Here is a 15,884-nt window from a genome sequence, read left to right on the forward strand (position 1 = left end):
AAACATTGATGGGTCAGAAGAAGGTGAAATTTACACTAATGCAAGTGTCCTCTAAACATACCTGGAGGGACTCACTTCTGAACTAACTATGCTAACTCAAACCACTCTGAGGCCTTCCTTCCACTGCAGCTCTGACCTCCTCTAATGGTGCTGGGCCATGGAACTAAGCCACGGTTATTGTATTTGCAAGTATTTACAGGATGGAACCATGCACCACCAGGATTTGAAGGGTATCCATAATTAAATGGCAAAAATAGACATAGGGGATATCAGGGTGCACCATAACAGTGATTAAAAAACTAACAGAGCAAGCATGTCTTGGCAGCAGCTGTCGGCCTGGCAATGGTAGCTTACAGTTTGGCAGAGTGGAGACAATCACCTGATGCATCTGTGTGACCTTTATGCACCAGGGAGTCTGCAGCACAAAGTTTCAACTTCTAACCCTGAACTTAGATGTGTTCAGAGGAAGCCCTGCCAGGCCTGAACAATCCCTGTTGGGTGGGGAGAGAATGAAATCCTGGCCTCAGTGGCGTTAATGATAAAACTCCTATTGACTTAAATGGGGCCAGGATTTCATGCAGAGAGTAGAGCCTCCCAGCTCACAGCCAAGAGACTGAACCATGTTGATGTTGTTCCAGCTGACCAAAATCAGCCCTATTAGACAGGAGACTTTATCCTCCAACTGTAGAGAGGCCCAGTGAGTGTCTGTTTCCTATGGGGTGTGGAGGTGAAGGTAGCTTCATTGCCAGCTGTAGAAGTCACTTAGTGCTGGGGAAATGGAAATGTCCTGCTACCCAGCTATTAGGAGCTGGAGAGATGCAGGGAAAGAGTGTTCAGTTCAGAATGGGATGAAGAATGAGTTTTATTTGCTCCGAATTAACTCAGTCTGTGTATTGCTAGTCAGAATTCAAAAGGAAAGGATATTATCTTTATCTCAGGAGTGAGCATCCCTCCCATGATTTTGCAGACACGTATGTTATGATGGGTGGCATAAGCTATGTTCAGTTGCAAGCTGTGTGAGGACCTGCTTTCTCATGCTGGTAACCTCAAGGGACCAGGCTCTTTAAAGCTGCCTGCTATTTAAAGATTGTGTGTCAGCTATGCCATAATAGTCAAGCTTAAAGAGGGACCCGCTTTTGAACAAACATCTCAAGGTGCACCTGCCAGTTTGGTGCTGTCACCCTTTTGTGATTGTAAAATGGACATTTGCATATCTTGTAACTCAGTTTCCACCTACAGAGTGCTGTGAAAATATAAATTGCTCTATGTGAGAAGGATTGTTATTAAATTATTCTGCGTAAATGCCTATATGAAAATTTGGCCCTAAAACTTCAGCTTAATCGTGTAGCTGTATTGTATTTATCTGACATTGCACTGGGCTTTTGTATTGTGATGCCTATGCATATGCCAACTATACATCTCTTCAAATATGTACCCCCTAAATAACTGCCCCTCTTATAATATGTGTGTTTATTACTATTACAGACTGCGATCTGTTTCTGAAAAGACTCAGTTGTGACATAAATGCCTAGAAGAGACCAAGTAGTTGTGTGAAACTCAGTGATGATTAGACTTATTTTTATCTGTTTGCTACTGGTGAGTGATTCCAATAAAGAGCAGGTAGAGCACACAGAAGAATGAAGCATTCTGAAACAATAAAAAAAGACTGCAGGATACGTGCCCTTATAATTAGAGACAAGCCAATGAGGGAAAGTCATTTTCCTGTTCAGCATCCACAGCATGTTGCTTTGCAGATATTCCAGGGTTTACTGCACAAACAGTCACTTGAAATAAGATTCTAAAAGATAATGTGTTTTCTAATCCATAAAAATACAATCTCTTTCTTTAAAATGTTTTCGGCAACATCTTCTCTGTCCTTGCATACCCAGTTCTCCTTTGTATTGAGTCTGGAGGGTACTAGTGGGGTCTGTAAGGACACTCCAAACCATTCACATACAACTACAGACATAGGCAGGACGTGGGGGCTCAATGACTAAGGCTAAGATTTTGTCAGGGATATTTTTAGTAAAAGTCACGGACAGGACACAGGCACTAAAGAAAAATTCATGGACCGGGGAGCCCAGTTGCAGGGTCCCCACACCCCACCCCACCCCACACCGGCTGTGGGGTCTTGGTAGCTGGGAGCTTTGAAGGACCTCAGGCACCCACAGCGTCTTGGAACTCTGGGGGCCTCACTGCCCTTGGTGGCTCAGAGCTCCAGGGTACCACCACTACTCGGGAAGCTTCAGGGTACCTCTGCCACCCGTGGTGCCTGGGAGCTTCAGGGTACCCCTGCCACCCACTCCTGGCCTACAGGGCTGAATTCATGGAAATTGCTGGAAGTCAGGGAGTCTGTGACTTCCGCAACCTCCGTGAAAAAATTGTAGCCTTATCAATGACCCATGAGTTCACTGCACCTGACTGCATTCTCTGAAGTGAGGTGGTAACTCACAAACGAAAGAAGTGTAGTGAGTTCAGTATCTCCTCCAATGGTTTTTCATACACATCAGAAAACTATCTCTGGTATCAGGTACAACTGCCAGTGATTAGTGCAGTGGAAGTGGAGCAGAAGGGGTTTGCTGCGCAGGGTTAAGGTGCTTTGGCAGAACTGGGCATCAGGGTCAGAAATGGAGTTGCAGCAGGTCAGGAGAAAGATGCAATAGCAGAGTTTAGGAATAGGAGTGGATAGGCTCAGGACCAGTGCAAAGTTCATATAAAGCCTACTGCCTTCACATCCAGGTTCATTCAATGATATTATTCATTACTACTTAGATGGTAAGCTTTTGGGGGCAGTATAGTGGGGTGGTCACCTGCTCCTGCCCTGAATGGCTTGAAATCATCCCTGGGAGAGGGCTGAGGCTGCGAGAAGGCTGCTGCTAGGAAGAGCTGCAAGCCTCAGCTGATTGGGGAACCAGCCACAGATGCAGCCACACCCCAATCAGGCCCCAGATGGCCCTTATAAGAAGGCAGTGGGCTAGGTGCACACAGAGAATCTCTTCCTAGATGTGGAGAGGCTTGACTGTTAGGAGCTAAGTAGGGCACCGAGACTGGAGCAGGGCTGGGGGGAGGCCAGAGGAGCTGGGGAGCTCTGGCCTAGAAACCCCCCAGGCTGCAGGCCTTGTTAAAGGCCAGAAAGGGTACTGGGGTTGCAGAGGGGCAGCCCAAGGGTAGGTAGAGGCAGTAGATCCAAATCCCCCTTGCCGGTGATGAGTGGCACTTACACTGCAGTCTGCCCCAGTGAGCTGTGGGCTAGATGATGACTGGCCGTAGACAGTTGCCGTAGACTGAGGTGAGGTGGGGATAGAGAGTGGGGGTTCCTTGGGGAGGGGAGACCCAGATCTGTGAGGGTACTGCCAAGGGGCAACACCCTGGCCTGAAGGGGACACCGGGACCCAGCGACAAGCAGGACACCGGCCTGAAGAGGGCGCTCCAGAGGCTGGAAATGCTAATTCCCTGGATGACCAGCAAGAGGCGCCATAGGGGTGAGTCCTGCCCTGTGACAGGCAGGGACCACTTCTTTCGCTCTGTATGTACAGCACTGACCACAATGGCATCTTGAGACCTGATGGGGGCTTCTACCATAATACAAATAAATAATTATAATAATAAAGGTTACAGACATTTAAAGTTTCTCTGTCTCTGGCAGTGGAGATAAATGTATCAGGGTGCTGATTAGAAAAGGGAGTAGGCTGTGCTGTCACCTGGGCCTGGGCAGGTATAGCTAATACAGTTTCCTCATTTAATATTGTTTAATTGCTAAATAAACTGATCTAATGAGTCAGTTGGTGCAATAAAATGATGTAATGTGTAATAAATCTGAACTAGTTACTTCTGGTGTTCTGTCTGAATGCACAGCAGTAACCTCTATGTTTGCTCTGGAAGAGGGAAATGAAATGCATGCAGCTTCCTTGTAGACTCAGAAGCAAGAGAAAAGGCTATGTGTCTCCAATAGATTCATATACTACTTATATATCCTAGATGTTAGAGAGACAATGTGGATGAGGGGGTTATCTTTTATTGGACCAACTTCTGTTGATGAGATAGACAAACTTTCAAGCTTACATAGAGCTCTTCAAACAGCAGCATCCTGGATGATCATTCTGAAAGCGGGACTGGCGACCGGCAGAGCGCCCGCCGCGGCGTGCCGCTGTGCTTGGGGCTGCGAAATGGCTAGAGCTGCCCCTGCATAAAGGGCATACAGACTGTGCTGGTTGGGGGGGGGTCAGTCCTGGTTTTTAGAGCTCTTCTAAATGTAGTCTATAGATATACTCCATATGGATGGAGGCTTTGGGTGTTAAGGGAACACACCCACCTTTTTCCTTCTGTCTCCTACAGAAGAATGCCAACCGTGAACATATTTAAAGTGTTCTATACAAAGTTCAAATCCCACATTCAAGTTTCACTTTGCTCTGGCTTTCTTTACTTTGTGCTTAATTAAACTCCTCAGTCAGAGAATTTCTAGCAGAAGCAAAACCCCATGACCTGGTGCAATTTGCAGGCAATCTGCTGCAGTTAGAAGTAACTGACACTTAAGACATTGAGGGACGTGTCTTCTATTTTATCTCTCTAGACAGAAATGGCTTCAGCCAATACTTATATAAAGGTTGATATGTTTGAAGGGTAGAGGTCAATAAAACTGCACAGGCTGTGTATGGGACCCACCAGTGAGACGAGCATGTGGGAATTTAATTCCCAACAGGGCCGGCTCCAGACCCCAGCACGCCAAGCACGTGCTTGGGGCGGCATGCCGCGGGGGGCGCTCTGCTGGTCGCCGGGAGGGCGGCAGCTGGCTCCGGTGGAAGCGGGGGGTCCGCTGGTCCCGTGGCTTCGGTGGAGCATCTGCAGGCGTGCCTGCGGGAGGTCCACCGGAGCCGCGGGACCGGCGGACCCTCCGCAGATACGTCTGCGGGAGGTCCACCAGAGCCATGGGACCGGCAACCGGCAGAGCTCCCCCCGCGGCATGCCGCCGTGCTTGGGGTGGTGAAATCGCTAGAGCCGCCCCTGATTCCCAAGAATAAGTGGCCTGATGCCCTGAGTGCAGTCTCTGAGCCAAGCAACCATTTTACACAAACTAAGTATTTACCAAGCACTGGGTTGAAAATTATTCCAGCTAGAATCACTGAGCAGTTCTGCCAGTTGAGCACTTTTCAGTTTATAATTAGCATATCCAACCCGCTGCACATGTAATATCTCATTTGATATGCTAAAAAAGTATGAAACTATGGAACGTAAATTCAGTAATAAAATTGCATCTCAGCAACCATTATAGGAAAGGATCAGATGGTTCTGTCAGTCTTACTGGGGCTGCATCTCTCTGCATTAGATCCTAAGATAATGAGCATGTGAAACCAGAGGCAATCAGGAAACAGAGGTGAGCCTACAGCAAATTCCCATGCAGATAGGAGCAGTCCTGTCCGTCCAATGTGCATCCTGCCACAAAGTCTCTAGTATAAGGTAACTGTGCAAATGGGGTCATACACATAAGGCAGAATGGAGAAGGATGTGTAACATGTAATCAGGACAAACAGAACCCTCAGCCATGCGACCTGCATTGCATGGATCTGATTCTTTGTGAATTGCACTCCAGTATTCCTCTTCAAATTCCAATAGAACTGGAGAGTTCAGGCACTGGCTTTAATGAGGATTTCCTGTTACAGTGTTTGCAATGCGGTAATATGCCCAGGCAGACAGTTTAGCTCTGCCTCTGAGAGCTCACATTGGTACTTGTGATCAGCATATACCAATGATCATAATCACACTCCAGTTGTGATAATTTGCTTCTCTCACACACTTTTCTAATCATTCACCTAAGGAGCTGCATGTGGCTAAAGAAGACCAGAGCAGAAGTCCCATGGCTTTTTGTCCTCCCATCGCTTTCCAGGATTAGTAAGGAATTAAGTGGCACTTCCCATGGGCCAAGCACTGGGATATTCGTCTATATAAGCTTTCTAATGCCTCAGTGTGACATGTAGGGATACTTAACTTCACTCTCTTATTGGGGAAGTGGAATTAGAATCTGCTTCTGCCCACTCCCTTGTTCTCTCTGGCTCCTCACAGCTTCAGGAACAGAGATGCTAGAAGAGCAATGCTATTTTCCCCCCTTTATTCTGCCCCGTCTTTACCATGCTGTCTCTGTCCCAAACCACACATAGTTACTGAGAGTCTCCATAGTGTTAGTGAATCACTCTTTGCATTCTGTGCTCAGAACTGAAAAATCATCATTTGCTGCTCAAGACCATGGTTACAGTCTAAAGAAACAGAGAAAAATCTGCCTGAGAACCTACAGCTCCATATGCCCCATTTTGTGAACAGCAAGGAAGACAAATGGGTCCCAAAGGCCCTTCACATTGAGTGGCTGCTGCCTTTCCCTTCATTAATGGTGTGCCATTCTTTGGGGAAATGGCTGGGGTCTCTTGGCCAACCTGTGCACAGCCTCAAAGGTGCTGGAAAACTCATTTATGGAATATAACTGAAGCTCATCACATGAACAAGCAAGGAATCCCTGTACCTGGGCTGCTTAAGCTTTAAAGGGACTTAGTGAGAATAACAGGGGATTCCTTCTGTCTATATAAACCTAAAGCTCCCAGAGTCCCAGGAGAGTAATCATAGAAATGTAGAGCTGGTGCTGACCTGAGGCAAATTCTCACCACAAAAACTGCTCACCTTGAAAAGGGCTGGAAAGTCTCTGCATTAGCTAAATTCCTGCTTTCTTGTTTTTTTAGTTATTTCTTAAAAGCTGGTAAGTGCAGAGGTGTGACACAAACTGTGCTTTTCCCTGGCCCACAGAACTGGCCTGTGAAGTCACACTCTTCCAGAGATCTGATCCTACATGCTGATGCTTGTGATGTGGAGATAAGGACATTTAGAGAAGGCCCCTGCTAGTATATTACTAATTATGTAGTTGAGAGTTTGCCTGTGCCAGGGCTTAAGTTTTGTGCTGGTGGTTTTCTAATGTTTGTACAGTGAATTAAAAGCATCTTAAGAAAAAAAAGAAAAACCATGCCTCATAGGTTTAAAATACAAACTCTAGGCTTATGAAGGCAGCAGGCAGTTTGTTTTGCTTCTGAATAAATCTAAATGGCATTCAGACCCAGTTTATGCTCTGTAGCTCTTTGCAGTGACATCTGGCCAGCTGTTACAGTAGGTGGTTTGCAGTATCCTGTGAGTCACACATGAGTAAAGCTGCAGTTCCTGCACAGTACTGTAGGCGCTAAGATCCGGTATTTGCTACAGAACCGTGGGAGAAAAAACTAACAAGGGAGAATAGAAAACAGATGGGAAATGAATTCCCTTCTGATCAGTATCCAAAGGACTGCATCCATCACCTCCTACCCAGGAAAGAAAGGAGGCCCTGTGAAGACTGTGGCTTCCTCCTTCACCTGGACTCTGCTCTTCTTTGGTTTATATTTCTCTTTTACATGTCTCTCAATTTATTTTATGCACTGGTGACTTTAAAGAATTGGTCTTTCTTTCCTGGGGACCCATTTTGTTAACTTGATTCCTATTAATGTTCAACTTTACAGATCAATCCATGCAGTCTGGTCTCAGGGCTTAGTATTTTCCTTTCTTGATGCAGATGCACGGGAGAAACTTTCCCAGAATCCTCCATTTCTTAGATTCTGAGGGGCTGGAGGAACCTGATACTAGTATAGTGCTTCACCATCATTCAATTCTGATAAAGCAACATAGCACTCAGCAGCCTCCCTGTCTGTTTCTTGCATAAAATACCATCCCCCACCCCTAGAGGTTGTTGGCATGTTAACAGGAAACTGAAATTATTTATTCAAAGTATCTTGAATAGCTAAATAAATGCTTCCAATTTTCCTTTGATCCCATTAGCTCTTTTCATATCCCACAGGATTTGGGCTCTGCTTTTCTAGGCTGGTGCCAGATGAAGAACAAAATTCTGTATGTTCTAAAGTTACTCAGAATGCTAAAAGAAGCAATCAGGCACAGTAAGGGACTTTCTTGCTGAATAAATACTTCTTTAATCTGCAGAAGCAAAAAACATACAGGAAGTGTCTCCCTTTGTGGGTGTCATCTACATTGTTACTGATAAGGCCTCTCCTTGAGCAACTACTTCCTCTTTCATGGTGTAGTCAGAGTCTGGAGCCAGGGAAATTATTTTAATGTCACAGTTTCATCATCATCAATTCTCAAAGATCAAATGAAAAGAGACTGAGCTGTGGGGAAGAAACTTACAGATTAAAACACAAATATCTGTGATAATCAATGCAAGCAGCAAAGAGAACTCTTGTTGGACTCTTCCCCACTTTGAAAGCCCTGAAGTGCATATACTCAGTTCTAATTACACACAGCAGAGACCTGCACCAATTTTCTATAAGAAGCATGTTAAAAAATGTCAGTTACTGTTTAAAGCACAGACAGAGACGAAAAGTTCATTACTGGTAGACTAAATATAGGAATTGTAATTCTGGACCAAAGCCTGGTTCCATCTAGTCCAGCAGCCCTGGGTGAGCACTCAGCCAGTTTAGCACAGATTTGAGTGACAGTCTGTCTGCAAAGAAGTGACAGAGTCGCGACCAACTGTGGCCCCTTTGCCCGGTATTGTGCAACAAAAGAGAACACATATTATAGAAGTTCCATCTTGTTTCATAATCCAGTAAAGAGACCCATTGGAGCACAAATCTGCAGGAAGTTTTCTGTACTGATGTCACCATTTAGATCACCTGCAGCACACTGCATCTTCAAAGCTCTGCACAGGCAATAACTGTTCTTTACAATGTATCTGTGAAATAGGAAAGGAATTACATAATCCTCCTAAACTCCCAATCCTGTTCTCAGACCACCAAACAATGCTGTAGCAAGTATTCAGTCCTCCAGGTCTCAATCCTGCTGAAGGAATAATGCGCTCTTCTATATAATGTAATGAGTTCAAGCCACTGTCAGCTTTGCAATCAGGACACCCTCTGTACTATGGGAAGCTCACTGCTGCAGTGCATTCTCTACAGACACTGGTAAAGCAAACTGGGCTATTGCCTCAAACTTTCTTGAACTGAAAACATTACCTCTGAATCTTTCAAGGAAGGTGCTGAATCAGCTCCAGTGAGCAGCACCATAGAAAAGGCCAGAAGCGTTCTCCCAATGCCCTTCCTAACCCAGAAAAAGTTCATTTGACTGTCACCTTTCCTCCTATAAACCTTTGCAAGAGTCTGGGCAGCTGACACAAGCAGTGCTATGGCTGGGTAAGGACAAATTTCCAAAGCAGGCGAATCTCTGTGGATGAGTTGGGAGAGCTGATTGGTGGGAGGGAAAGTAGCCTAAGGAAGTGCCAAAGCCTGAATAACAATATTTTAGATTACACTCTGTCATTATGCGTGTCAAACAGGATTTTAACTGATTGGAATACTGATTTGCAAACCAGTTTGTTCTCCTATCTGTAAGGCAGGAAATTCCTCCAGGAACTCTGGTGCCTAGATACCATGGTGACTGGTGCACTAATTATACATATGTATTATGAGCCTGGTCTGGAAAGGTGGAAATATACAAAGTATCAAGTAGGGATTAGGTCTAGTACTTATCCTTCTGGAAGAAAAACCTGTGGGAGTGGTAATATGCAAAGAGACCTTTGTACGGTCATCAGCACAGCAGATTCTCACCTCTGGGGTGGACTGGCAGCCAAACAGGGCAATGAGAGTCTTTGTACCTGTGTAAATGCCCTGGGTCTGTCCACAGCACAAGTGCAATAACATCAGGGAACATGATTACACCACAGTTTTCCCTAACCCAGTTATAGCATGGGTCCAACCTGAAGTATAGACTGGACCTCAACTATTTCATGGCCAGGCTACTGTATGGGTCATGGCCAGGCCATCAAGCTCACTCTCTTTCATACACACATTTGTTTTCCAAAAGAGCCTCTTCGGGAGGGAAGGCAGCTAGATCTAAAGTACTTTTAAAAAGAAGCAGCCTCCCCGGATTCCAGCCCAACCTGAAATACAGGATCTGCTGGCAGAGGCCTGCTTGAGGTTGCACTTGTAATTGTCACACCACATGCAGCACCTTCACTTAACCACTTCACTTCCTCTTGTGTTGCCAGAATTAATTGCACAGGTTTGAAATCTTAGCAACAAAGAATTAATATTTTCCTCCCTAGCTGAACACAACTCACATAATGCTTTCCAGCCAATGCAGTCAATAGAATCCTTGCCAAGCTATGAGTCAGACAGTGGGACATGCTGCACACTTCTCTGGCCACCCAGGACTATACCAGTTTCCTTTGAGGCGGGTCCCTGCAGTTCCCTCACCTTTGACCAAATGCTTAGTCTGTTATTTCTCTCCTGACTCAACCTCCTCCAAGACTGGAGATCAGGTTCTTTGCCACAGGAGCATCCAAACATCCAGTGCAAAGCTCAGTTGCCATGGGACTGAAAATAGAGAGCAAAAAGGCAATTTAAAAATTAGCAGAATAAAATCAAAGCTGGAGTGCCAGTATGGGCAGCTAGCTGGGCCTGACCTGAGTTACCATCAGTTCAGCAAGATGGACACTTACACTGCACTGAGTTCTCTGTCTCTTTCTACAGCAGCATCATTTGTTCCTCCCCACTCCTCTGGAAATCTGTGACATGACCCACCATACTGTGTTTAGACCAGTTGCTGTGTAACTGGAGATCCTCTAGTTATAATGCTGTGAGATTGTCAGCCAAGGTGTTAAACTTCGTAATCAGTATGTTAGACTTAACCTCACTTTTCATCTCAATACAATAGGTTTTGGTCCCAGATTGAAATCCCGAGAATTCTTCTTTCAATCTGTGATTGAGTCCCCAGTGAAGTGATCAGACAGCAAAGTGGATTGCAGGACATCATTGTGGGAAGCAGGTACAGTAAAATGCAATGGGCCGGGCATATAACTAGGCTCACTGACAATCAATGAACTACAGCTGCTGCCGAATGGTACCCATGGGAACTGAAATGACCACTCGACCAACCTCCAAAGAGATGGGAAGATTTTATCGTGAAAAGACATGGCCGCACATGGAGAAGAATGGCCAGGATAAGAGAAGAATGGAAGATGTGTTGTGATCGGTGCAATCTATATGAGGGTTGAAGGAATGATCGAGCAAGGTGATCAAGGTGACAATAGCTTTCAATATAAAACTAAAATAATTTCTAAGTTGCGACCTAATTGATTGAGTTCATACACCATAACTCTGTTATTTTCCCTCTTATTAGACTGGTACATAGTGTTGCATTTCAAAAACTATTTGCAGTGTTGCCACCTTTCATGATTTCATCACAAGTTTCCTAATATTTGATATTTGATGCATCTGACGAAGTGGATATTCACCCACAAAAGCTTATGGTCCAGTCCATCTGTTAGTCTTTAAGGTGCCACGGGACTCTTTGTTGCTTTTTACAGATCCAGACTAACACGACTACCCCTCTGATACCTAATATTTGATGTTTTCCTTTCAGTCAGAGCGCCTGGAATTCTGTGCTTTTGTGAGAATATCAGATTTCATTTTTAATATATTGTTTCCAGCCCTCAAAGCTCAAAACTAAAGGCAACTAGAGAACCTAATATATTATATTATGGGTTGTTGTGTTTTTTTTAATCTGATGATATTTAAGTCAATCTAATGATTTTGGAGCGCCTGACTGATATTTTTTGTACACTTTAAGTTCACTCATTTCAGAGAACGTTTTTGAATCTGTGTAAGTGGATGGTTGAAAACACAAACAATGGCCAAAAACAAACTCAACCCCACAGTGAAGGACTTAATGGGTATCTTTAATATCTTGGAAAGGGTGTCCACTCCCCATTCTGTGTCTGAGTAAACACCCTCCCTTAGGAGTGCCTCTCTGCTATCTGCAAAAACACTTTCAGGCACAATATTAAACTTGCTAACATTTATATAACAAATTCAGTTCATACTAAAAATGATAATCATATGAGCCAAGTCCTGCAGTCCTTATTCAACCAAGGCCCAGTGAGCAAACCTCTGAACTCAGCTACACTAGTGCAACTCCATTGACTTAATGGGATTCTAGCCTCGATAAGAATGAAAACAGACTGCAGTATTTGTACATAAATCTGATAAACGCTTTCCTGACAGGCTTATTTTTATACTGCAATTGGTGATTCCTGATAGCTTATTTTTATACTGCAATTGGTGATTCCTGATAGCTCGCCAACTAGAAAATTCTAGGCTTCTATGGCTTGAAGTTCTCTTGGTAGCAGGTGTTACTTGTGGCAGCTAATTCTGTATTTACTCGCTTTCAAAGGATATTTTGAAATTTGCAAATAGCAAATAAAAATGAACACAGCAATTCTACCCACACACTTGCTCTGAGCTAAGTTGTCAGCATCACACCCCGCTCTCCGGAAATCAGGATCTGCCAACATGTCTTGTGGCAGTATAAAAAGGGACCCAGATCAGTGGAAGAAATGGCAACAATTGCAGTATTCCACTGATTTGCAAAAGACAGTGTTGGTAAGAGCTAAATGGCTGTTCTGTTTGACTGTGTCCATGAACCCTTGTTATTACAAATGTATGTGAATGGAGTTTTGTTCACATGAATGTTTGGGAAGGCTCATGTTTATACAAATATCTGTTTGAACAACAGTATTCACTGTATATATGTGTATGCTATTTACTATTCATTATTATGCTTTTAATATTTCAGCCCTCCAGTCAGGAAGCAGAAATAATATATCATTTAGGTAACTAAACATCCAGTGTGAATCTAGTGAAGCAAACTGTTTGAACAATTATCAGGCTATGAGCTATAGTCATACACATCAAGATCCTTAAGTAACTGAATAAAATTCAATCAGTACTGCCAGTAATCAACTCTCCCACATTTTTATAAAGCTTCTTATGAGTTTGCAAACTTCAAATTTGTCCAGGTTTCAGCAATTCTAAGACAGTGGAATGTCTATGTAATTAACAGATAGATTTACTGTGATCTTCTGTGAACTGTTATTTTACAAACTTGTCTTAGAAGCAGCAACAGTCTGTCACGCTTAGTTTCCTCAGCACAGAGACTGTTTCAGAGAAGCAGAGCATGGATGATACATATAGCCTGTCTCTGAATGATCCCAACAACTTGTCCTGGCACTAGTGAAATCTCTTGTCTATAAATCCCAGACCTTACTGAATCCTTGTCCTTTGCTCTCTGTTAAGTCAGTTGCTTATTTCTCAGAGGGGTAGCCGTGTTAGTCTGGATCTGTAAAAGCAACAAAGAATCCTGTGGCACCTTATAGACTAACAGACGTTTTGCACCATGAGCTTTCGTGGGTGAATACCCACTTCTTCGGATGCAAGAAGAAGAAGTGGGTATTCACCCACGAAAGCTCATGCTGCAAAACGTCTGTTAGTCTATAAGGTGCCACAGGATTCTTTGTTGCTTTTGCTTATTTCTGAAATAAAATAATTACTTTACTCATGCTGAGGAAACTGGTGGTGCCAGTTTTAATTCCACTTTTCAGTTCAGATCTTTCTAAAAGTAATAATAGTGCAGTTTGTTTACAGATATTTAAACAGAGGATGTGTCCTACCCAAAACCGCACATGCACAAGGGTCTCCTGAATAGACAGAATTCAGGTCCCTTGTTAGAAGAGAGACTGAGCTGGGATTTGAAATGAATTTCCAGCAGGATATCTGGAATTTGCAGCAGAGAGCTGGCTTCTACAGAAGCCTTTGTCTATGTCCTGATCATCTCTACCTTGATATCTGTAGGTTTGAACCTGCTCCTCTCCTCCTATGCCCCTCCAGCCTACACAAAATCCATTGTAAAAGTAATCTTCCTCTCCCGCTTCTCTGGCTGCCTTTTCACTTCCTTGATTTCCTGTCTTTTAGAACAGTGGATCCAAACATCCCCAACCGCATCTTCAAGGCTATACCATGCCTCATCACTTCTGCATCTACTCTGCTTTCACCTTCCTCCTTCCTTCACTTGCCCAGTCCTCTCTCCTTTTACTGCACCTTTCATCTGCCTTCCACTCTTGGTTTTGCACCTTCCTCCATGATACCTCCTACACTTGAAGCAGTCTCCCACTTCCTATCCAATAAGAGCCCTCTCTCTTCTCCAGGACTCCTCCCTATGGTACCCTACGCTTCCCACCAGTAAACTCTCCAAACTCTCACTGAGCCAAGCTGCTGTTCTGAGCCTTGTGTGTGTTCCAGTCTGTAAGCTTCTCATAGCAGGGAACATGCCCAGTTGTATGTAAATAATAACAACAATAACTGATTATACAAGTGACACACACGGGTAATTTTACAAGACTAGCTCTCAGTTACACTCGGATCCCACAGGTTGCAATGATCCTACAGGGGAGAGTGTGCGGTGTACAGACCTAGTCTGACAGTTCTGCACTACACCATTGTTACCTCAAGGGGAATAAGGCAACGCTTCAAAGGAAAACTTTAGAAATGGTAGGGGAGAAATAGGAAAGGAAAAGCCCCTTTTCTCAGAAGATACAAACTCGACTCCCTCCTGTATCTATCACCAGTGGATTTAGCCTCCCTCCTTGTGTGGTGTAAATAAAATAAAGAGGAGACAAGGTGGTTTGGCACAAACAAAGGTAAGTGTATTCAGGGTAAAGGTACAGAAAACTGTGAGGAATAGGGGAAAATGCAAACTTAATTAATACAATGAAACAGTGACTGGCTTTGGGAGCTTAAAGCTCAGGCCCATAAACCCTCCCTTGGAAACTGGAAAACAATAAATGATGCCCCAATACAGAAACCTTTTCCTACTGTTCAGGTGCAGTGGATCCCACGGGCCGGCACAATGCCCAGGACCTTCCACTCTCCGGCTGATTTAGAGCCTTTGAGGAGAAGCACTGGGGAGTCCAGACGACTGTTGGATTTCGTCGCTGGCAAGGAGGCCCTGTGTGATGATGGACACCAGGAATGCAGGATGGCAGGAATGGTGGTGAACGGCCTCCTTTTCCTCAATCTCACTGCGGGACCGATGGTGTTCTTCACTCTTCAGCTCTGGAGCACTGTGAAGACCCGACCGTGTACGTACTGTCGCTGGGGTGGACAGCCCTGCAGAGGCACTGAACAAGTCCTTATATCACTTTTGTGGCGGGAAAAGTTCTGAGGAGATGGAACGCTGAGGGCTGGTTTTGGCGGGAAAAATGGTTTTGACTGGCTTGAGCCTGTGTCTTGATGGTAAACAAGTCCACTCTCAGAGATGGAGTCCAAGGGTCAATAGTTCATATGCTCCATATTGGATCTTATTTTAAAGCCAGTGATTTACTTCATAAACACCTTATTAAACAACTAATTGAACATATTAAACAGTTTATACTTCTTACACCTAGCACCATGTAGGGAAATTACTGATGAACCCAGGGAGCTAAGCAGCACATACCTCCTTCTCAGCTGCTCTGGAACCTGCATGGTGCATAATAAGCAAAAACCTCCCCTGCAAACCCCGCAACTGGTGTCTGGCAGCCGCAGGTGCACTAGGGGAGGCTTAGCTTTTTTTTTAACGGGAGTTTTTGTAGGTATTTGGAACTCCCGTATTTGTCACTAACTAGAACTGAACTGAGCAGATGGCAAGGAATGACCACATCCCTCCACTGCTGAGAGAGATATTTAGAGGTGTGGAAAAGAAAGACTAAGACCCCACTAGTGTGGAAATCTGGATACAGGTTTCCCTCTAGCAAATGACTGCTGAAAAGCTAAAATTCAGAAAAGTGATTAAAAGAAAGCCAAGATTAAAAATCAGAGCGAGTCAAACAGCCTCTTTCAGGGGAAGGTGCCTTTTATGGATACTGTGTGGGGAGCACAGCCCCAGATTATTTAGCCTGAGAAAAGATACAAAACAAGGGTAATGATATCTGTATAATACTGGATACCAGCCAGGTGGCTCATCATGGATATTATAAATGAACAAGTCTATTGGGT

At 44.3% G+C, this 15,884-nt stretch overlaps 1 long non-coding RNA gene across 4 annotated transcripts in view; it reads left to right on the forward strand.

Annotated features, from left to right (window-relative positions):
- Positions 1-15,272, forward strand: part of LOC120387647 — a 114,645-nt gene extending 99,373 nt beyond the window's left edge. For all 4 annotated transcript variants that reach the window (XR_005590278.1, XR_005590277.1, XR_005590279.1 and 1 more), the window contains 2 exons: positions 10,729-11,094; positions 14,731-15,272. This is a non-coding gene — a long non-coding RNA (uncharacterized LOC120387647). The remainder of the gene's footprint in view (positions 1-10,728; positions 11,095-14,730) is intronic.
- Positions 15,273-15,884: the final 612 nt, after the last annotated feature.

The sequence above is a fragment of the Mauremys reevesii genome, linkage group 21 (assembly GCF_016161935.1).
Source record: "Mauremys reevesii isolate NIE-2019 linkage group 21, ASM1616193v1, whole genome shotgun sequence".
Lineage (NCBI taxonomy): Eukaryota > Metazoa > Chordata > Testudines > Geoemydidae > Mauremys > Mauremys reevesii.